This window comes from Cinclus cinclus, chromosome 10 (assembly GCF_963662255.1).
Source record: "Cinclus cinclus chromosome 10, bCinCin1.1, whole genome shotgun sequence".
NCBI classification, from domain to species: Eukaryota; Metazoa; Chordata; class Aves; order Passeriformes; family Cinclidae; genus Cinclus; species Cinclus cinclus.
The window spans coordinates 19,420,593-19,442,351 of record NC_085055.1 but is presented as its reverse complement, the minus strand read 5'-3'; the positions used below and the strand labels follow the sequence as shown (position 1 = coordinate 19,442,351).

Below are 21,759 nucleotides of genomic sequence, written 5' to 3'. Positions count from 1 at the left end.
ACGCTTTAATTCAGGTAGAAACTGGGAACTCTTCACCTAAAAAGAGTGAGAACTGTTGAAAAAGGGACGTTTTTGTGATTGAACTGAAACTGAACATACTGAGCACAGGGTTAAGGGCATGAATTTTCTTGGATTAACAGCCTGAATATACTAGTTTCTTCTCTGAGCACCAAGACACGGGTAGGATTTTAACATTTTTATGAATGTTTCTGTCCCTTAATCTACATTCTCTTTCATGTGCACTTCAGACTCATGTTCTGACACAAGTTGGGAAGCCTCCCAGCACTGTTTCTACTGATGTACTCTAAGTTTGCCTTGCTGTTGGAGAGTTTTGGATGCTGTATGAAAGCAACAGCTGTTACTTCCTTCTTAAAAAAAAAAACAAAAAAAAAAAAAAAAAAAAACAAAAAAAAAAAACCAACAAACCCAAACTAAAAAAAACCCACTGCACAACAAAACAAAGCACAAAACCACATGCACTTGAAGCGTTTCTCATTCCTTCTAACTATAGATCAGGTTCCAAGAACTAAAGAGCTAACATTAAACTTTTGCATGTTTTGACATGGATTTACTTAGACCATATCACTAAAAGGTTTCCAGGCTACTAATTACTATTTCTGATAAAATTAGAGACAAAAAGACCCCATAGGTATTGAAAGTTTTGATTAGATTGCTTGGTTTTTAAACATAAAACTTAAGTAAAATATTTACAGTCTTTTCCCCTACCCCAAACCTCTCATTAGAGAAAAATTACTGAGTTTTTACTTTGGAGGAATACAGGATTATAAAAGAAAACTATGAAATGTCTATCAAGATTACCTGATTAGGAAATCCAGTGTACCATGTGAGACATTGCATAACTTTACCTTCTTTAATTACAAATCCAGTCTGATTCTTTCTGAAATAGCAGCTATACCTGCATGTGTAAAAGAAAGCACAAATGTGAGTTTTTCCCTATTCCTGGAGAGCTTAAGGTTTACCCTAGATATTGGCTCGGCATCATTGGAAATTTTGCAGCATACTACTGTCCCACATGAACACGTGTTCCTCTTGGAACACATTTTTTCAAGATCTCAAATGCACCAAGCATTATTTAAAGGATATTTTATTAACTCTCCACTGAAACAGTTTGTTCCCTGCTTTTCCTTCACTAAGTGCTTATTGCTTCTTGTTTCACTAAGAATTTATGTGTCTCTTAAAGAAAGAAGATGCTTCTGTTTGGTACTGCAGCCCTGTGGGATAGTCATCCAGAGGTAGCTGAGCTTCAGGCAGAATAACTGAGACAGCAGCGCTGTTCCACAGCAGCTGCCATGGTCTGTGGGCTCTCCTCACAGATTTTATATAAAACACTTCAGAAAGTAATGAGCTTATCCTGTATGCCTTGTTCATTAGTGCTGCACCTGTGCAGCAGCTTCCACAGGGTATGGAGCTTGCAGTCAGCAGGCCCCGGACCACACCTGGACATGAGAGCACTTAGAGAGAGGAGTAGGAGGAAGTCTAAAGCTGGCTGCCCTCCTCTCATCCAGAGAGGAAAAAGCTGGCTCGATGGCTACAACATTACCACTTCAGTTGAGCAATTGATCAGTACAGGATTGCTTCATCTGGTTTTAGAGGAGAACATTTTGTTTCCTCACCACCTCATTGCTAAATTGAAAAGTTTTACATCTGATCACTGTTCTGATGTTGTGGTTTGCCTTTTTTGAGAAAGGAAATGCCCTCTTGATCACATAATGTTTGTATCAAGCACATTGCACTTGAGACTTTCAAGCTTTAGTAAATTTATCCATGTAATTTTCTATCGAGGGAAGGTGATACCACCTGCAGTTTCCTATAGGGAAGATGTAGATACAAACTTCTTGTATCAAATGCAAGAAATCACCAAGGGCATCCCCAGACCTCAGAGGGGGTGGTGCAAGCTCCAGGTAATGTCTTATCTTACCCTGTGGGACAGTTGCCTTCAGTGGTCTTTGAATGACAGAAATGTGTCTGATAAAACAGGGAGGGTGAGCTGCCTGCTCTTGGAACTGCTCTCAGCTGAGGCAGGGCAGAGTCCTCTCAAGAATGTGTAGATCTATCATTGAGGTTTTATAAAAAAATCAGTATTCTGGGAACTATTCTGTTCTGTTCAGCTGAAAGTTAACAAAATGGTGTTCCCAGGGTTCTGCTCATCTTTTTTGTTGTTGCTGGTGCTGATCAAGAAGTCTTGGCATGGTCAAAGGTATTTGCAGGACATTAAAACAGGGAAAGTGGAAAAACAAATTAAAACTTTGCAGTATCCTTTAAAAACTATGTTAAATAGATGAGGAAAAAAAAACTTAAAAGCATAGGTTGTTTAATACATAAATATGGAAAATCTGATCACGACAGTTGTTACAGATGAGATAAAAATAAATTCTAAGATACCTAAGTATTAATTAAATGGCTGAAGGCCAAAAGCTGCTTTCTGCTCTCAGCTTATATGAATACCAGTTGGAGTAAAAGGATGAGGATTTGGTTCTGCATCTACCAGTCCCTACCAAACAAGGCTCCTTGCAGAATTCAGTAGCAGAGGTGATGGGAATCCAGACACAGTGACACAGTGGGAGGAAGCTGTCTTTCATTAAGCCTCCTCAACACAAGGGCAGAGGATTCAGTTTTCTTCCTCAAGGTATAACTTTCACTTTCCCATATCCTGAAGTTCTCTTACTGGTACTTGCTGCTGGCTTTTCCTTCCTCCTTGGCCAAGGTCTCCATGACGTTCAGCGATGTAGGAAGGGTTGGGTGGTTATGAGTGTGAGGATGAGATCTGCAGCTGTATTCTGCATGTACTTTCCCATACATTTGCTGTTCTGTGCTTGCACTGGTTGCACTCCCCAGTCTGGTACTTGCATGTCAAATGGCCTCCACAGCCCACTATGGTGAGTGCCTGACTCCTGTCTGCTGGTGAAGTGGATGGGGGGGGGGGGTGGTTTAGACACCTGATTTTGGTAGTAACTTGTGTCTCTAGATGAATCAGAGTGTGACTTAAGATATGGGGGTACAGGCTACAGCATTAGAGGGTGCTGTGTACAAACTGTGATTCCAAATGAGGTTCTATTACTGTGCCTCAGCAGCACAGCCATGTGCTTCTGAGTTCACAGGGGATTCTGTGGTGCTGGTGCATAGCTTGTGACAGACATGTCTCAGAAGGTTTTACAGTAGGTAACATTTTGACATTTTTTTGTGTATGGGGAAAATGCCCAAGGAAGGGATGTAGTCATGTATATATAATTTTAGATGGTAGAAAAAATAACAGTCCAACTTTTCATGTTTTTCCTTAAATGTATAAAGTTCACAATTAGTACCCTTTACAAATTTCTTGCACTCCAAAATTTTCAGGTAGCTATTAAACTGTTGCCTTTTTGGCTTTAGTTATCTCTGTGGATGGGTTTGAGCCCTTATCTTCCAGCTTTGCTATAGTTTGTCTGGTGTATTGTGCTCAGTTTCCCTCTTGTGATAAATGTGTTTGGGAAGGGAGCCTATAGAAAGCATCCTGAGGCTTAAGCAGTTATCGTGCCAGGAGTTGTCCAGCTCCTAACTCATCTTGAATCAGTGTACTGGTGTGTTTTCCATTCTCCCTTCTAAGTAGCTGACCAGAATATTCATCTGTTTTCGTACTTTCCTTGGAGCTTTCTGACAGAGCTAATTTTACCAAGGAGCTGTGCATTGATACGCTGTACGTTGTCTTTTGTTCCCCATATACATTTTTGCATGCTCTCAAATTGTTTTTCATTTAGTAATTTGTTGACTTTAGGTCAGTGACTGTGCATCCCTTTTAGGAGAGTCATTCATAATGGTAGGAGTTGAACCTGGTATTGAAAGAAGCTGGTTCAAAAACCTGTTTATTCACTGCAGCATTAACTAATGAAGAATCAAGTGTTTGACCATTAATCTGTGCCAAGGCAAATTAAAGCCTTTTCAGTATTTGTTTGATACCAGCTCCTGTTTTTTACTGCAGATCTGGAGAATGAGATTGCATTACCTGTTTCAGTGACATCTCAGCTACTCCATGGATAGGTTGCTGTGTTCTGCTCTGGATTCTGCTGTCTTGGGAGCTGCAAGAGGGCTGTAGGAGAGCTGTCAGCTGTGCTTGCCTCAGTCTCTCACTGGGTGTGACAAGTCCAGCTCATTCAGCAGGGCTGGAGGTTACAACAGAGAATTGGGAGGATGATTGTTAGGGGAGTTTTCTCAGGCTTTCCAGTGTGGTTGTACAAAGGTCTGTACCGTAACCCCCTCCATCAGTTGTAATGCTTGGCTTCTCTTAGAGGGCCTCTGACTCACTGCCCCAGCTTCTATTTTGACATTTGATTCCAGCTCTGATTTTCTTTTCTTTTTTCCCCTCTTCTGGAGTCCTGTTTTTGCTGTGAGTTCTCATAATGTCTTGCTCTTTTGATACCACTGAAAGAAGTCTTAATGCAATTTTCACTTTTTCAAGAGCAAAGTGCATTTAATGTAGAATTCCCAAGCAGGACTATACAACCTGTAATTACCTTGTGCTCCCTTATAGATCTGTATAGGTTTCTGTGTGTCCCATCATTAGAATTGCTTTACTGATCCAGATTTCCCCTCTCCGAGCTTCCTGGAGTTCATTTCCAGGGTGTGACCACTGTCTGGTGGAAGGATGTTGCTCTCAGATTGGCTTGTTAACCCCTACCCTTTTGACATTTCATATCTTATTCTGTGGAGTTGGTTAGATTTATTTCTGTAGGGTTTTTTTTGCTGGATTTACTGCATTTTATTTGATTTCTAAATATTAATTAGTTTCATGTGTATGACCCTGGAGGATTTTTATGACACCAGCTACTAAAACTGTTATACCCACAAGGTACAGCACTCAGATTTGTACCTGCCCTAGCACAGCAAGACTGTCTGGCCATGTTTAAGTGCCTGCAGACCTTCTCCTATCCTTTTTGCCACAGCTTAAAATCAGTGACTAGATGAGGTTGTTTGGTCACTGAGGTTCAGCTGCCTGTAAAATTCCCTAGTAAGCATCTATAAATATAGGCCAGTTTTGCATATACTTCTGCATTTTGTTTTTTCCTCTCTGCATTTGGTGCTTTGTTTAGTCAATTATTTGTTGTTTGGCATCAGTGTTGTGTGGTGCATACAAATAATAACTGTGTGTGTTTCCTAAAGTTTTTACATTCTGAAGACACATGATAAGCAGAGAAATCCACTTGCTGGAGACTTTGGGTTTGGGATTCTTTAGTTGTTATTTAGATGGCTTTGTATCATTTTGCTGTTACCTTGTACATAGTACTTTCTATGCCTTGGAAAGATGTGTCAGTGAAGCATAATTCTTGTTTTAGATATGCTGCACTGAGTAATTGCCCCTAAGAATATGTTATGATCTCAGCAGTGAAATAAGTTGCATTGTTCTTCCTCTGTCTCTATCAAACATGGTTTGGAGCCTCCCTGTGCTGAGGGACACTTGCCAGCCTGACAGCTGGACACACTTGATAGTCACCCTCAGCCTGGCTAATAGGGCTTATTTTCCAGATTAGGAAATTAGTTTTATCAAGAGCCCTACTTCCAAATGGGGCAATAGGTTTAAGCTTCAAGAAAGGATTGTCTACTCCTGTTTTGCTTGGCGAGCAGTACTGTGTGCAGCTGAACAAGGGATGTAATCTGAAAGTAGCTGAAATCTGAGGTGATCCTTTTTAACTTCTAGTAGAATCGCTCATGTTATCAGTGTAGAAAGCACTTAATCTGTGTAGGCTGTCTCTGACCTCTTAACATGGGTTACTGCATGCAGAGACACCTCAGATGAGCAGTGCTGCCAAAAACACAACTATGTCTTGCTGGTTTTCTGAACAGCTCCTGTTAATCTTTTTGGCTTCTCGTTCTTAAAAGGCCGGAAGGGGAAACAGTGAAGCACAAGGCTCTCTTTTAAATTCTTTTTTTAAGTCTTCTGAGTTGTTTGAAACCATTCCTCTTGAGGTGAGTGGCAGAGCTTTTCTTTTGTCACTTCAGGATTAGACCTGAATCCTGCACCCATTTTGACAGGAGAAATCTGAGAGCATATTATTGCTCTTCCTAAATGTCAAGTTTTGAAAAGGGATGAGCTGGGGGGAGGGTTGTGTATTGCTTGCCATAAACTGATTTTTTTTCTGCAGGAAGTTGCTGTTCTTCAAGGCCAAAGATAAATACTAAAATGTTAGATATTTCCTAGGCCTTGCCTTTCAGTTATCTAATCTTGTTCTTTTCAGACTTCTTAAGACACTCTGCTATGTGCAATGTTGTTTTAAATTGTCGGTTTGTTCAGTAACCTTTACACTGACTTGCAATATGATAAAAGGGGTCACTGTTGAAACCAGTAGCGCATCATTTTACACTTGATCCAAGAAGATAATTCATTTTTTCATAGTGTTATCTGTCCATGGAATGCCATGCCACAGCACACCACACTGGAAAGGGACTCAGCTGGATAGAAAACAGTCTGCATAGTTCCATTGCAAACAATTTCAGTATTTATTCTGGATAGGATGTGCATAATTAAACCTCATAATTCCCTGCGTTTCAGGGCAGTAGCTTTTCCCGTAGGATCCAATATATGATACTAAAAATAGATTTAACACTCTCTTTTCATTACGGGAGAAGCAGTTTCACTTTTATCTTGATGAATTACATGCCCAGTAATCTGATCAGAGTAGATCTTCAATTAAAAATCTGCGGAGAGGCTGAGGAGCAGAAGTGACTGTTCATCTCCCCCCTTTTATTTCATTTGTGTCACTTTGCAGTCAGTTCCCCAGTTCATTTTCTGCAGCTGCATTCCTCCGCAAGTAACAAGTCCTTTGGCTGTGAAGTCAGCATAGAGGAGGAGAAAGGCAGTGATGTCTACATCATTTTATAAAGTCATCTTGATCTTATCTCTGGCTCTTTCCGCCCAAACCCACCAAACTGTGCTGAGCTGAGTGCCTATAAATAGCCTGGCTGCTCTCGTGTGGAGATGGGCAGCGCTGAACCAGAGGCGTGTTTGCTGAGAGCAGAACGAGCGCTCCTGCTCTGGCCTTTCATGTATGAGCTGGGTAGCTGTGAGGTTTTCTATAGATAGAGCCTGGCAATGACAGAAACTGCTGCTTAGAGCAGGCAGGGTGACCTCTGCAAGTGTTGCCTCTTGGTAAAAAAAAAAAAAATAAAAAAGGGGGGTTTAAAAGAGGAATGGAGAAATGGAGGAATGCATGTCTTGTGCAAAGGTGAGTGAGCCAAACTGAGTTCAGGGAGCAGGCGGGAGTGGTGGGAGCTGAGGGAAAGTAGACGTATTGTTTTGCTAAGAGTTACTGTGCTGGTGGGCTGGGCAAGAGTTTGGCTAAAGTGATGCTGCCTTTGCCTGGGGTGTATAAAGGCTCTGGCTGACCCCAGTTTAACCATAGCTGTAATAAGCATAGTAACTGAGCTCTGAAATCTCCTGCTGCAAGTTGCTGCTTTTTGATCGGCCTCCTGGCTGACTTAATATCTTTGGGCTTTTTCATCCCAGGATTCTTCCCCAGGTTTTTTAGTTCCTCTCTGGTTTTGGTTCAGGGCTTTGCAGAGTTCAGTAGCTGCTTTCTCTGTCTCATTTTTTATTTATATGTGTTTGTTCCCAGGGAATGCAAAAATCACTCCATATTTCTGTCTTAAGCTGGAAAATCTTCTGCCACTTTCCCATTTTCTTCCCTGTAAAGAAATGAGCTGCAGAAATGTATGATTTCTTTAGCGTGATAATTTGGATGCTGGTACTTTACATTTCTCTTTGATACTCAGGTGCCGGAGGTTAAAATAACTTGTGAGAGAAATATGTGTTTTAGTGGGTTTCCACAGAGTTGGCAGGTGCTGTTTGTTCCACTTGACAGATGAGGGATGGAGACACACAGAGTGAAAATTGCTTTATTGGGAACTCATAGAAAGCCCATGGCAGAATGCATGAATGAATGCATCTTTCCTGGTTCCAGGTGAGTGCCTTCAGCTCTGGCCTTGCCTGCAGGGTTGTTTCAGCGAGGGATGCTGTTTGGTCAGTATTTACATTCCATTTTCTCTTATGCTGAAGCTTCAGCTAAGAGAATGTCTGAGTTTTGGATTATTTATGTAACACCAGCTCTGAGGTGGTTTAACATTTTGTTTCTGGGTATTGCTATAGTGTGTTTAATTTCTGGACCCTAAAGCCACTCCCAGATGCTTTATGGTTTCTTAGAGTGTATTTCTACTGCTGTGTCCTGTGAAAACAAGTGCCAGGATGCCTTTCAGTGACTGCTTTAGAGCTGTGAGGAGCTGGTGTGGCAAACAGCCATTTTCTTATAGGAGCTTAATCCTCAATTGTACTTTTCTGTTTTCTCTTTTCATTCTGCTGGAAGTTCTGTGGAGTTTGGCAATTCCCAGTTGAAGCAGGCCCACTAAGTTGGTGTTTGCCTGAGCACTAGCAGGTATTTATTTCTTCAGTGTGCAGGTGGCTTTGTGAAACAGACTACTGGGAAGCGTTGAGGCTTGGGGTTTGCTAGCCTTGGAGATGGCCAGGGCCCAGCATCCAAGGCAGATGATGTTCTTCTAGGAGACAGGGGAGCTCTCCCCCTTTTCTGTTTCCCAACACGATGGAGGAAGATTGTAGTGGCTTCTATATCCAACGGCTCTCTTTAGAATCTGGTGGAATGTGGAGCCTGCTCTTTCCCAGTTGATTTGTGAGTAGAGGCTTCACCATGGTGGTCCAGACCCTGTGATCTCTCAGGCCAGTTTGAGGATAGCTCAGTCTAGCAAAAGAGAAGCATATATTGTCAGACGGATGTTTCTCCTTATAGTCAGCATTTTTTTCAAAGTGGTTTTTGAGGAAGTTTTGAGCTTGGCAAGGGCCAGTGTATGTGGAACATATCAAAATCCACAGCTGTTCCAAAAATTAAAGACACACATTAGAAATATATATAGCATTTTAAAAGTAAGTTTAATGCCCTGGAAAGGAGTTCTAAAATGAGCTAAACCCTGTGGATCAGTAAGAGTATTTTTTTTTTTTGCATGTGCTATAGTAGCCTGGCAGTGTCCATTTGGTGCTGTTTGTGAATTGTTACTTATCAGTGATCTGGCTGTTACAAATCTGAATTCCATTGAGAACTCTGGTATCTTAAAACTGTGTCATTTTCCTGCCATCAAGATACAGAATAACCTGTTTTACAAGATTGTCAGATCATTTGTGTCCTGTGTTTTAACTGAGTGTTTATCATGTTGGGCTCTCTCAGCAAGCAGTGGGTTGCTGCAACTCTTCTGGGGAGAGAAGTAGGTTTCCTGTGGCACCAAGGCATGACATAGCACTGCTTGTAGCTCCTAGGCAGTATTTACAAACAGGAATTTGGGGTTGGACATTCAGCCCTGATTTTTTTTTTCAGAAAGACTTTTGTCTTTCTGAGCTGCAGTTTTTTGAGATTATTTTCATGTAGCTGTTGGTATTCCAACCTGAATGAAGTGCATGTGGATTAAATCCATACTCCCACATATGCACAGTATATGAATGAGCATATGAGCCTGTGTATGCTGGTATGTCAGTCTAGTTATAAAGCAGTTAAAGACAAAAAGTCAGTGTGCATAGACAGTTTTGGCACTGCAGCCCTGGGAAATGGCAGCTGGCCAGAGAGTACCGAGACAGGGCCAAGACAATCTGAAGAATACCAAATGCTAATGTTGGATATAGCCCCTTCTTTGCTCTGGTTTCACTCTTTGCCCCCTTGCAGCTTGCCACCTCTGTGCCAGGTAGATGCTGATTCATAAGGCACAGCTGGAGGTACAGACAGATATCCTGGGTGTGTATGTGCTGGTAATCAGATGTCAATTAAATGAAAGGTGCAATTACTTGTGACTGAAATCCGACCTTGGTGAGTTTAACTGTTACGCTCCCCGAGTCACTGTTAGATTTGAAATGCTCATTCAGTTTTAAGTTATTTATCTTCTTTGGTATCGTGATAGCACTGGAGACAGGGTTAAACCACACCACAGTGTGGGTTGTGTGTTCATGAGTTTTATCTTGTGAAGGCTGCTCAGTTTTGCTGAATTAATCTGTGAAATGCTTCCAGCAGAGGGCACTGAGGTTATTTGTCTCCAACTCCAGTTATTCCGCTGTGGGTGTGTGCTGGGGGAGTAGAAAACGTGCCTGTTGGTAAAACCTGTGCTTCACCCCTCTCCTCTGATGCTTTTGTAGACTGTCATAAAAGAGGGGATGCTGATGAAACAGACCAGCTCCTTCCAGCGCTGGAAGAGACGATACTTTAAGCTGCGAGGACGAACGCTGTACTATGCAAAAACTGCTAAGGTAAGGTCCTGACAGTGCCTGTGAGGCCAAGGAAGGAAGTCAGTAGAGGGCTTTGGAGGCAGGTGGGTGTCAGCGGGAAGGCAGCCCTCAGCAGAGAAAAGAGCTCTTTAGGCACTGGTCTTCAGGCTTTGTAGCTACTAGAAGATCCCTGTGTTTTGCCTCACACTTGGAAATCTGTGGTGTTGAAGTGAAGCATCATGTAGACCCATAATACTGATTTTTTTCCACATTTTTTTCTCCCTTTGGTGCATGTTAGTAGGGAATGGACTCTGAATCAATAGGAAGAGGAGAATATGAACAAAAAGAGAAAGTGCAGTAGACAAGCAAGGCTAGAATTTATCAAATCAGATCAGAGCTTCTATGCATCTGGTTTAGAGTGCTGATAGTCAACTAGATATACAACTGTTGCCTTTCACAAGAATAAAACCTACAGTTATTTGGTGTTCTTTTTAAATAAACCATCAGTAAAAATAATGTCATAGTGTTCACTGTGTGAAGACAGGCCAGAGTGATCCCCAGTGGGATGGAACTAGATTTCCAGGTCCTTGATGTTGTTGGTGCTGTCTTTCCTTCAAATCATAAAAGGCTGTGATGTGGAGCATGCAAGGCAGACTCCTTTTGAGTCTGCTGCTTCTACACTGGATTCAAGAATTTATTGAGATTTTGGTTTTTTTTTTCTTTCCAGTCCATTATTTTTGATGAGGTGGATCTGACAGATGCCAGCGTGGCAGAATCCAGCACAAAGAATGTCAACAACAGCTTTACGGTAGGACTTTTTGCATTATTTTCTGTTCTTCTTGCATCTTTTCCCCACATCCCATCTCTTTTGCAGAGCTGAAAAACACCTGAACAATCTTCACAGCATCTTTAATGGAAAAAAAACCAAACTTACTTTTCTTTACAATATGTTAACTCATATTTGTACATGTGGGAAATTCCCTCAGGGAAATACCTCAGGTTACTATGTATTGTGCTAAGACTTGGCATTCAGGGATTTTCTTATAAGCTAAGAGGGCTTGGTAAAACCTGTTTGCACAGTGGGACAGAAAGATTTGTTCTGCTGAGGGAGTTAGATGTGATGTTCATGTTTATGCTAGAGATCATGCTAAAGGAATTTAGTTTTTCCCATAGGCATTAAAATATGTAAACTTCTTTCTCTGACTTTATTTGTGTGTGTCTGTGTGTGTGTTTGTCTATGCATGCTATATATAGTGGGAAAGCAAAAGGAAGAACAGAAAGAAATAGCACAAAAGTAACTGTGGGATTGGTTCAGGATACTTGTTAGATGTGGAATGTGTGCTAAGTAGTTGCAGTCTGGAAACATGGTGTCCCTACTTAATTTTCTCCAGGCTCAGAAACTAGAAGGAAAATTGATTGTATTTCTAAGGTGCAGGTGTTTTGCAAGCTCCAATTTGGAGGAGCACCTGGTGTGCAGAAAAAAAGCCATAAATGTCAGCCCTGCAGGGTGAGTGTTGAGCTGGTGAGCAGCAGCAAACCTCCACACAGCTCCTGAGGGGCTCAGAGCAGTAGAGGAGAGAGCCTGGGGAAAGGAAGTGTTGCTCTAAGGCAAGGTGGAGGGAGGAATCCACCTGCAGGTGGTGACCAACACTGAGCAGTGTGCCTTGTGCTGCAGCAGGAGTGTTCTGCTGCTTTAAGCATCAGCCAAAGGGAATTTCTGTCGTGTAGCTGTAGCTTTTGCCTTTGCAGTGCCTGTGTCCAGATAAAACCCCAACACCTTCCCAAAGCTTAGAACCACTTTCTACATCCATAGTTGGATAGGCAAGAGGCACATCTGGGTATGGTAAGTAAATAATGATACCAGGTGTCAATATGAGAGTACAGAGAGAAGGTTTGTGGAGTGAGTTGAGTAGGAGATGGGTTTTCAAGAATGTGATGTTATTACCTGTTAATAAAGCATTTTATCCTCAGTCTTGCTTTGGTTTTATCAAATATAAATAAGATCTGATTTTTCAGGTAAGTGTACTGGTACTGTGCTGCTTACTGTTGTAGTTGGGAGAGATCTAATATCCATCAGGAAGACTGTGTTAGGGACAGAAGGAAGTAGTGCATTTGCTTTCTCGGATTGCCCTATCCGAATCAAACAGTGAAAAGTTCTTTCCAATACTCTGGTATCAGGTTTTGCCAGTCACTGCTTTCTCTAGCTGATAAAAGGTAAAGGCTTACCTTGAAATTCAAGCAGCTACTGTTTGCACTGTCTCCAGCTGAGCAATCTATCATGGTGCTTAGGTAAATTCAAGAAAAACATTTTTCTTCTTAATTTCTTTTTGCTCTGTCGTGGCTTGTGGAGGTGCTTGAATTGTTTACCTTGAGCTCTGAAAACAGGAAACCAGGTGGCCTAGTCTTGCCCTGTTACATCATTACTGTCAATGCTTTGGATTCCTTGCAGTCAGGTTTTCTGTTGGTTTTCTTTGAGACCACTCTGCTTCCTCTCTGTATCTTACTTTCTAAAATTCAGAGTTCTTTGATGCATTGTTTTTCCCTGTTTCATATCAGTGGGTCATACGATTTTCGTTTTTCTCCTAAACTGAAAATATGTAGCATTTGGTGTTGTAAGCAGGGATTTAGATGTTCTGGTTTTCTTTTGGGTTTTCTGTTTTCTTCAGTGGAGACTGGTACTTGGGTACTTGTGGATTGATAAAAGAATGGTTTCTTTCTGAGAAAACTCAGCCCCTGTTCAGGCATCTGTATTGCATAAAGTATAGATTCTGCAGGTCAGGTTGCCTAAGTTCCTGATATAAAGACAAGCAACAAAAACATCAGATAAACCATTTGGGGTAACAATTTTTATCCAAAACAAAGAGGTAATAAGAGCTGACCAGTCAGAAGAGCAGCTGTTGAAAGTACATTGAGGAGCATGGGGAGGCAGCATCATGAGAGGAGAAAACCAGAGCATAAAGCCAGCAAAGGTTGTGCTGCATGGATAGAGGAGTGAGGTTAAAAAATAGCTGCCAGTAAACCTTTGACATGTGACATGACTGACAGGTAATTTGTTTGCTCTCAGCAGAAAGGAGAGTGAGAAAAGTGAGTTTTAAGACATGGACCTCTTCCTCTAAAAAAAGTGTGTAGTAACAAATTCCACTGTGGTGGATCTTGCATAGATTTCCTCAGTAAGTGTATCCTGTTTGCAATGGGGACAGTTTTCAGGATTGCTACCCAGAGTTAATGAATAGATGACTATAGAATGGGCTGGGAGCATGTGACATGGGGTATTTCTGAGCTTACGATGTTGTACAGCTCCATTCCCTGATGTGTAATGAAAAGCTTTGTTTAGCTTTGTTCCTTTAGGTCAGGCAGTGTGGCTGCAGAGGTATTTAACAGGAAGCCTCTGGGGACAAATCTTACAGCAGCCCCATGCCAGAGCTCTCTTCTCTCATTAGGCCTCTAGGTGTGGTATTTGCTGGTTCTGTCACATCTCTGCCATCTCTGTCCTTGAGAGTCAGCTGTCTACAAGATAAATTCTTCTGGGATATCTGAGCTGTGACAGGTGCTTTCCATGTATGGTTCCTTGGAACATGGCGCATAGATCTCTCCTGAGTGCCTTTTCCTAGGCTTGCTGTCTTGCACAGGGCCTTAGAGAAGATCTGCTATGGCACAAATGCAATGATAAATGTGTTGTCCTGGTAGTTCAGGACCCTTTATTTCAAAGAGAGCAGTCAACTTTTAGTCTCAGCATTGGATGGGTGAAATCAGAGCCTGGCCCTGATTTCTGTGCAGCGCTTTCTTAGCCATACCCTCAAAACCTCTTGTGATTTCTAAAAAGCAGATTATTTGGGATCACACTGGGTTCATTGGGTCTTCCCAGTGAAACTTTAGCTCTTTCCATGAACGGTTTTTTCTTAGACAGTGTAGTTTTGCCATAATGTGATTTGTTAAGGTGCCCACATGATGGACTGGCCTGTACTTCTGTGAGGAGCATTACAACAAAATCTGCAATGAAGATGACTTCCATACTTTAATCTAGAATAGTGATGCTGGGAAGCCTAGGTTTTACTTATGTCTGTTTCAAAATGATCTGCTTTACCTGTCATGGACCTGAGCCATCCATCATACCTGTTTTCCCCATGACACCTGCAGTGTCTGGGGGACACCAATCACTCTCTTGCCTGTTGCTCAGATCAACACTTTGCCACCACAGCTGTCCCCTTGAAAGTCTTTGAAAAGACTTCGGATTATCTCATTTGGCCCAGTTTTGTAAATGTTTGTGTGGTGAACAAGTTCCTCCTCAGACTGGTGTGAGGGCTGAACATCTGATCTTTTCTAGAAAATGCCAACTGAGTTAAGCTTGCTGCCTTCAGTGTAGTTGGTACAGTTAAAGAAGTGATTCCTTATGAATTCATTGACCCTCTCCTACTTTGTGGAGGATTTGTATAAAGATAAGGTGTGTATTCTTTAATACTAGTCAAAAATGCCTGTCATTATCAGGGCCTGGAAAGGATGTCATATCTTCCCAGGTACATATTTTGTGTACCAGTATGATTCTCATGTGGTGGTTTGGTAAATGTTTTCCAGTTATTGCTACCAAATGGTGGTGTGGACTTTCACCCTCATTCACATATCATGACTTACAACATGAATTACATCTGATTCAGAGCTTTGAGTTCCCATAGGAGAAATATCCTCTGTGTGGAGAGGGAATTTTGTGTAGTTTGGTTTCTTCTTTCTGATGCTTTGGTGAAATGGAAGCTGGTTCAGAGCATGTTTCCGAGTGCCAGGAGCCATGCTAATGACCTCTCCTCCTTAATTAAAGGCTCTTCACTGGAAGAGGTGGAGCTTGAGCTCCTGAGCTCCTGTAAACCCTTTTTTATTGGGAAGTACCTCTCAGCTCAGCCACAGACAGGAAACAGTATATTATTACAGTCAGCGCCTGCCTCTCCACTTCATTGCCGTCAGAAGGAAACTTATCCCAGCTCCTCCTTAAACAGGCAGCTAATCAGCTTGTGGCAAGTGGTACGTAGCTCAGAGAGACTGACCACAGACAAGACTAATCCTTGCATGTCAAGCAGTCTGTTCAGGTTTTTTTCTGAGGGAGCAGGCTGCTCTGGACAGTAATTTAGAGGAAGATTGAACATGAAAGGTAAGAGCAGGAGTGTGAGTTTTCTGGATTCAGCCCTGGGAAACATGGCACCTGTGCCAGCATAACAGCTATCAGAAGCTCAGGTTCTTTGGAATACATTTGCTATGAGCTCTTACTGTTCAGGTGTTCTCTCCTGAGTGGATTTATGTAGATAATTTCTCTAGAAGAGGAGTAAAGAGAAATGTGCCTGCGGTGCTGTTGGAAATGCTGCACCCAGTTAAGAAATACTGTTTATTAACTGATGATTCACCCTGACCAATGTCCCAGGAGAGAGGAAGTACTCGGGTTAGAATAATACCTCTCTTACAGAGCACTTGCATGACTGGAGGCAACAGTGCTTGTGGTAGGCTGGGGAAAAGGTAGTTGCTGGTGCCCCTGAATGAAAGAGTGCAATCATCTCTGAGAAGGAGTATGGATGTCATTCTCCAGCTGTATGGAAGCCTGAGGTGTGCTACTATTTTTTCATATTATAACCTTGTTATTTAGTACTGACTCTATTCAGCAGCAAAGTTGACAGTTTCTGTCTTGTGAATTTTTACATTACTGATCTCCTCCAGAGATTTTTGCTGTATTCTCCTAGGGCTTATTGATGCTGTGGAGAAATAGAATAAATTTTCATTTCTGGGTTAGTAACCCCTCTATAAACAGAGGGCAAAGTGTTTGAACTTGGGTAAAAAATCAAAGTGTTGGACAGTCCTTCCTGGTGGGGAGAGTATGCTGTTGAAGTTTGCAGTTCATTCACAGTGAAGTGGAAGTGCCTTTGCCTCTTCATGATCTTGTGTCAAATTGAATTATTTGTGTAGGTGCTTTTAAATTAAAATACATCCTTTTCAGCAGAGAAAGCAGTGAAGTCTTCTCTGAAGAGTTTGTTTTTGAAAGAAAATAGAGCTGCTGAAGCTACAGAAAGTTTGCTGCTCTTGCCTGGCACAGGAGCTGTGTGCCTGTAAGGCACTGTTGGAACAAGAGAAACCCAGATCAGCCAGATCAGAGGTTGGCTGTGCTGGTTTGAAACAAAGGCTTCGAGAAGGAGAGTGTCACTTATTTTTATGAGGAGAAAGAATATAAGAACTTTTGTTCCAAGCTGTTTGCAGGAAGTACTAGTTGGACTTTCAGCTTCGGCTGATAGAGATCAGGAAGATCTGTGTGGTTTGACACTTGCACAGATTCCCCAACCTGCCCTGTGTGGCCTCAGCCCTGTGAAGAAAATGAACATATGCTTCAGGGAGTCACTGGGCTTCCTAGCAAGGAGAGGATTTTCATCCCCTGCTCTCTCAACAGGGAAATAAAGGGACCCAGAGAGAAGGGCTGGGTAAAAAGACTGATTGATCAGCTGGGCAAAAAGACTGATTGATCCGGTGACATGGTGACACAGTCCAGTCCCAGGTGTCCTGAATTCTCACACAGTCATGGATTGCCCTGTTAATGTTTGGAAAAGGGAAAGATTGGAAAAGAGGGACTTCTGAACAGGATGGTTCTTTCTTCCTTGTTTTTAAACTCTCGTCTCTAAATTGGGCAAAATTGGAGCACATGTTGGAAATTCAGTTTTTGCTGGGGGTTGTCTTTTCCACACCCATGTGTGTACACATTCAGGAACTGTGCACTCTTTGCTAGTGTTTGTACTCTGTTTATATTGGCAGCTGTCAGAATTTCCTTTATAAGCAAGCAAAAGGATGAGCCGTGTATTGCCATGTCTAGAATCACTCTGCTGGTTTCCACCTTCCTTCATTAAGTACAGTTCAGTCCCCATTTCCTGTCAGAACGGCTGCAGTTTCAAAATACTTTGCTATTTTAGTAGTTTGTAATCCAGACTTCAGTGCAGTTTTTTTTCTCCTTGAGAAAAGGCCCTCTGGTAAACAGACGATTCTGAGTCATTGTTAGTCAGTGAAAATAGTAATTTAAAATCCTTTCATGTCAAGGATTTTTGGGACTCTTAATCCAGCCTCCCGTGGGAGCTGGTTATTAGGCTGCTGTCACAAAAGAAGGAAGAATCTGGAGAAAAACTACCGAAAAGAAGATAAACATGGAAGAAGAGTTAGAGAGTCTGGAAGAAGTTGCTGTGGGTGGAGAGATCTGGTGGTTGCTACTGTACGTTGTGGAGTGATTCAAAAATATGCGTGAGGTTTTGAGAGAGGTGAAACTACTCTAAGTCAGATAGAGCTTTAACTGTTTTACTGTGGGACAGGATAGACAGAGAGCTGAAAAGTGAAGGAGACTGTGAAGAGCTTTTACTTTCCTAGAGGGAAGTTTACAGCTTTGAAATAATGTCTGCCCTTGTGCCTGAACACTGGAAGCTTTTGTTTGATAATCTCTTTGCTCTTGGTAACTGTCACGATGGATTGGGGTTTCACCTACCTTCCTGCTCAAGACTGCAGATTTCAGCTTCTACCCTTCCAGGTGAGGGCACAAAGGCAGAACAATGTGTGGTCATTTAAGAACATGTTCAGCTTTGCATGGAAGCTGCTCTGGAAGGAAAATGTTCCTTTTTATGCAGGGAGAGGTTTGCTAGCATTACTTGCAGAAATGATGCCTCCCTGTTTCTGGTGCTTGTGATGGTGCATGAACATGACTTGTCTTAGTCTGGTGGCCCAGTGTGGAAAGCTCCTGGGTTCATCAAGCTATTGAAAGCTATTAATTTCCTTTTGTGCTAGCTACCAGCCTCCGTTCAACACTGCTGAAGTTAGGGGGCTGTGAGGAGCTGCTACTAACAATAAACTCACAGTAATAGGTAATTTTCCTACCACTGATAAGGATCTTTTATTGCCCAGTGCTATGACTTACTGGGTGCTAGCCTTGCCATGTGTGAACCCACTGAGACAGCAGCTCCACCACTGGGGAACAGTCCTGCCCCTCTGTTCTTCATGGGTTTACTTCTGTTTGAGTGAGTAGGAAGCTTTCTCTGAAATACCTTTTACCTTCCTAAATGGGCTGCCCTTTCTGAACAGAATGGTTCTGTTTAGGAACTCTTCCTGGCAAGACTGTCCTTTGGAAAACAGGTAAAGGGATGCATGTGCATCTGCTGCATGAGGTGGAGCGTGTGTGGGTAATGGGGCTGTGCTAATATTCTTTGGCACTTGGTACAGCCACCCTATCTGCTCCTATTGGGTACTGTTCCATCCTTGGAGACCTCTAGGGATTAGCAGCCCTAACAGGATAGTTGCTTTTCTCACCTGCTAACAGTGGCAAAAGTGGCATGCTGTAGCTTTTGACATCTGTTAAGCTGTTGCTAAAGTCTTAAAATTCTCTTCTTGTCTGTGCTCCTCTTACCAATTGCCAAGAACAGAAATGTGCCTTGTTTAGGAACAGTTTCCAGAAGCCTGTAGGAATGTGACCCTGGTATGAGAGATGATAATTTTCCCAGGGATAATGCTGTGACTGGTCTAGTTTCCCACTGCAGCATGGGGGAGGACAGGGACTGGGAGAAATCCCAGATGGAGGGTCAGCACGAGTTGAACTTGACCTGTGGCACAGCACAGCGCAATAAGTGCCAGTGCTAGTGCTCAGAGAAGATGCACTGCTGCCCTGGCTCAGGAGGGACAGATTGCAAGGTACGTGAACCTAATAATGTAAAAATGGTCCTAAAGAGACCACAACACATGCTGGACCTGATTTCCTATGGAAGTGAGTAGTCCTGGATTTTGTAGATTGAAACTGAAGGTAAAACAGCCACATGGAAGTTGGGGATAAAATAGCTGGTGTATTGTGAACAGAGATTTGAGCATTTAGGGCTTTGAGGAAAATCTTGTTGCTGCTATTAAAAAAAAAAAAAAAGGGAAAGGAATTTGGCACAACTCTAAGAACATTAATGACTTGTTTCATTTGGTGGAAATGAGTTTCCATAGGTGGAAGATGATCATTTTAGCAGGAAATTAAGATCTTGCACTATAAAGACATTCAAAACTGGTGCATTTTTCCAGTGTTACATAAAATGCTACTTTTCCTTTCCCATATCATCCAGGTTTTGGGGGAAGAGAATTGGTGCAGTTCTGGAGAGCTCTAACTGACCTCTGCAGTGAGTTAATGGGACTGGATTTGTTGGCAAAACTGGGTGAAAGCTGAATTGCAAAATAGAATAGGACTGTAATCTGTGGATGAAAGCAAGCGTTGGACCCTCATGAGTCTTTGATACTCATATTACTGCTCTCTTCCAAACTGTAGAGACCTACTAAAATCATACTGACTCACTGCCTAAGGCTTTGCTTGCCTGATGCTGAGCTCCAGATTATTTCAGAAACAGACATCATTGAGACAGACGTTAAAGATTTTAACTGGTTTGAATCTTAAATTTGTGTTTTCTTCTCCCTTTGTCAGAGTCTTCTTTTCTGTGTGTTTGCTGAGGGAGTAGCACTTGTTAATCCACACTTAATCCATTTTGCCCTGAGTTCAGTAATTATGATTGAAACACAGTAGATTGCTGGTTTGTGAACCTTGCTGATGAATACAAGTGAGGTGTTTTACTGTATTCCACTGTTTATTTCACTACTGCTGTCACTGAAACAGGAGCTGAAGTGAAAGAATGGCTGGGTTCTCATTATAATCTCACCCAATTTTCCTTCCTGAGTCTTGGGCTCAGTGCCAAGATCATTCTCCACCCTACAGAGCAGACACAGCAGTTAGCTACACCTGGGGAATGGTTTCCCTACCTTTCCATATGTGATCATACTGGAGGTTTTGCGGCTTTTTAAATTTTTTCTGGCTTATAGGTCTCTAGAGCTCCAGAAATTCATGTTGTCTCTGTACTCAAGTCATTAACTGCTTGGAATAATGCAGGATCTCTTAGGGGGATTTATGGCTAGACCTTTGAATGTAAGTCTATATTGGAACAGGATATGAGTAAAAGGAAGCAGTCAGAATGAGCAGGTGTTCTCATACCGCCACATTTGCCCATTCTGAGAAATGTACACATCAGGAAAATTATATTTAGCAAAGTTCAGTGTCCCCCATCTCCCCTCACGGCATTTCTGTCAGCTCTGTGATTGGGCCAGTGTGATCTTAACTTGTTTTGCCATCTTTTGTGGTCAGTAAGTTCACCAGATGTTCTCTGACAACAAAGAGTCCTGGGGCATGCTTGGCTAGACTGTCACTTGCTTGCTGAGAAGTTTCTGGGCAGCCAGAAAATGCCCCAGGTGAGCAGAGATAATAAAGTTGTATTGGGAGGCAGCAAGACAAGAAGATGAAGTTTATGCTCCAGCTGTTGGGGAGGGGAAAGTTGCTCAGTACAACAAAGGGTGAAGTATATCAGATTTCTGTTTAAAATTTGGTCTAATATAGGAGTCTTTTTTGGACTGCCTTTTGAATCTTATTATTCACAGCTGTTCATCAGGGAAGGACATCCAGGGACATTAGTCCATTTTTAGAACATGAAATGAGGAGTTTTCTTCAGTTGGCTCTGTTGTTTGTTAGCTGGCTGGATTTGAAATGTCAGTAAACTGGTGTTAGTTTTGGACAAAGTAGTGTGGGTCAACATGAGGGGTGGGGGTTAACAGCTGGTAAGAGGGAATGGGCCATGTGAGAGAGAGGAGATAAAGCTAAATTTTCAGTGTTAAGAGTATCTGTCTGTGTTTGCACAAGATAGCCAATGAAGGCATGGTTATTTTCAGATTTAGGGTTTTTTAGATGTAGAGTGGGCAAGCTTGAAAGTTGAGAATTTCTCTAATCGACTTGACATGACTCAAGGAGGGCACATACCTACTTGCTGGGGACCTGATTATCACCCCCATTTATGCAAAATGTGTTTCAGAGGTTTCGCATGCTGTGAGAAGTTCGTAATTAACCTGTATCCTGATTTGAAATGTCTTTAACCCTTCCTGCCATTCCCATGTGTCCTTATGAATCTCTAAGAGTAATTAGAGGGATTGGCAGACTTTTTTCTCCCCATGATTGTGGAGCTCTTTTTCTGGTCAGGATTAGATGTCAATCATATTGCCATGTGATGAGCACTGGGCGCCCAGTTTCTACTAATGAGAGAAATCTAAAGAATCACACGTAGAAGTTTGGTAGCATTTAGGATCAAAAAAGTTTTTAATATTCACTTTTTTAGGCAGAATAAGCACTTTTAATTTGCATAATTTCTCATATCTAGATGTATTTCTAAGCTGTTTTGTGGCAGGCATGCTCAGAGCTCTGCCAATCACCAAACAGGCCAAAAATTTATGAGATTAAAAATAAATCTGAAGACTTTTTTTTTTTTTTAACTCCTAGTAAGGCAGCCCTCATCCTAACTCAGAAGCAATCGGATTGTTGTTTTCATGCTCTCCGTTTATGAGAACAAGAGGTCACTGGACAACATTACTGCTTTGTAAATTTAGAACAAAAAAAAAGGAAATGCTACTTCACCTAGTGCGTCGTCATCCTGTGGAATATACTGTTCCAGGATGTTAGTCAA

At 42.0% G+C, this 21,759-nt stretch overlaps 1 protein-coding gene across 1 annotated transcript in view; it reads left to right on the top strand.

The window, feature by feature from the left end:
* The first annotated feature begins 11,017 nt into the window (after positions 1–11,017).
* Positions 11,018–21,759, top strand: part of DGKD (diacylglycerol kinase delta) — a 37,838-nt gene continuing 27,096 nt past the window's right edge. The window contains exon 1 of the mRNA XM_062499468.1: positions 11,018–11,048. The gene's annotated coding sequence lies outside the window, so the exon portion shown is untranslated. The remainder of the gene's footprint in view (positions 11,049–21,759) is intronic.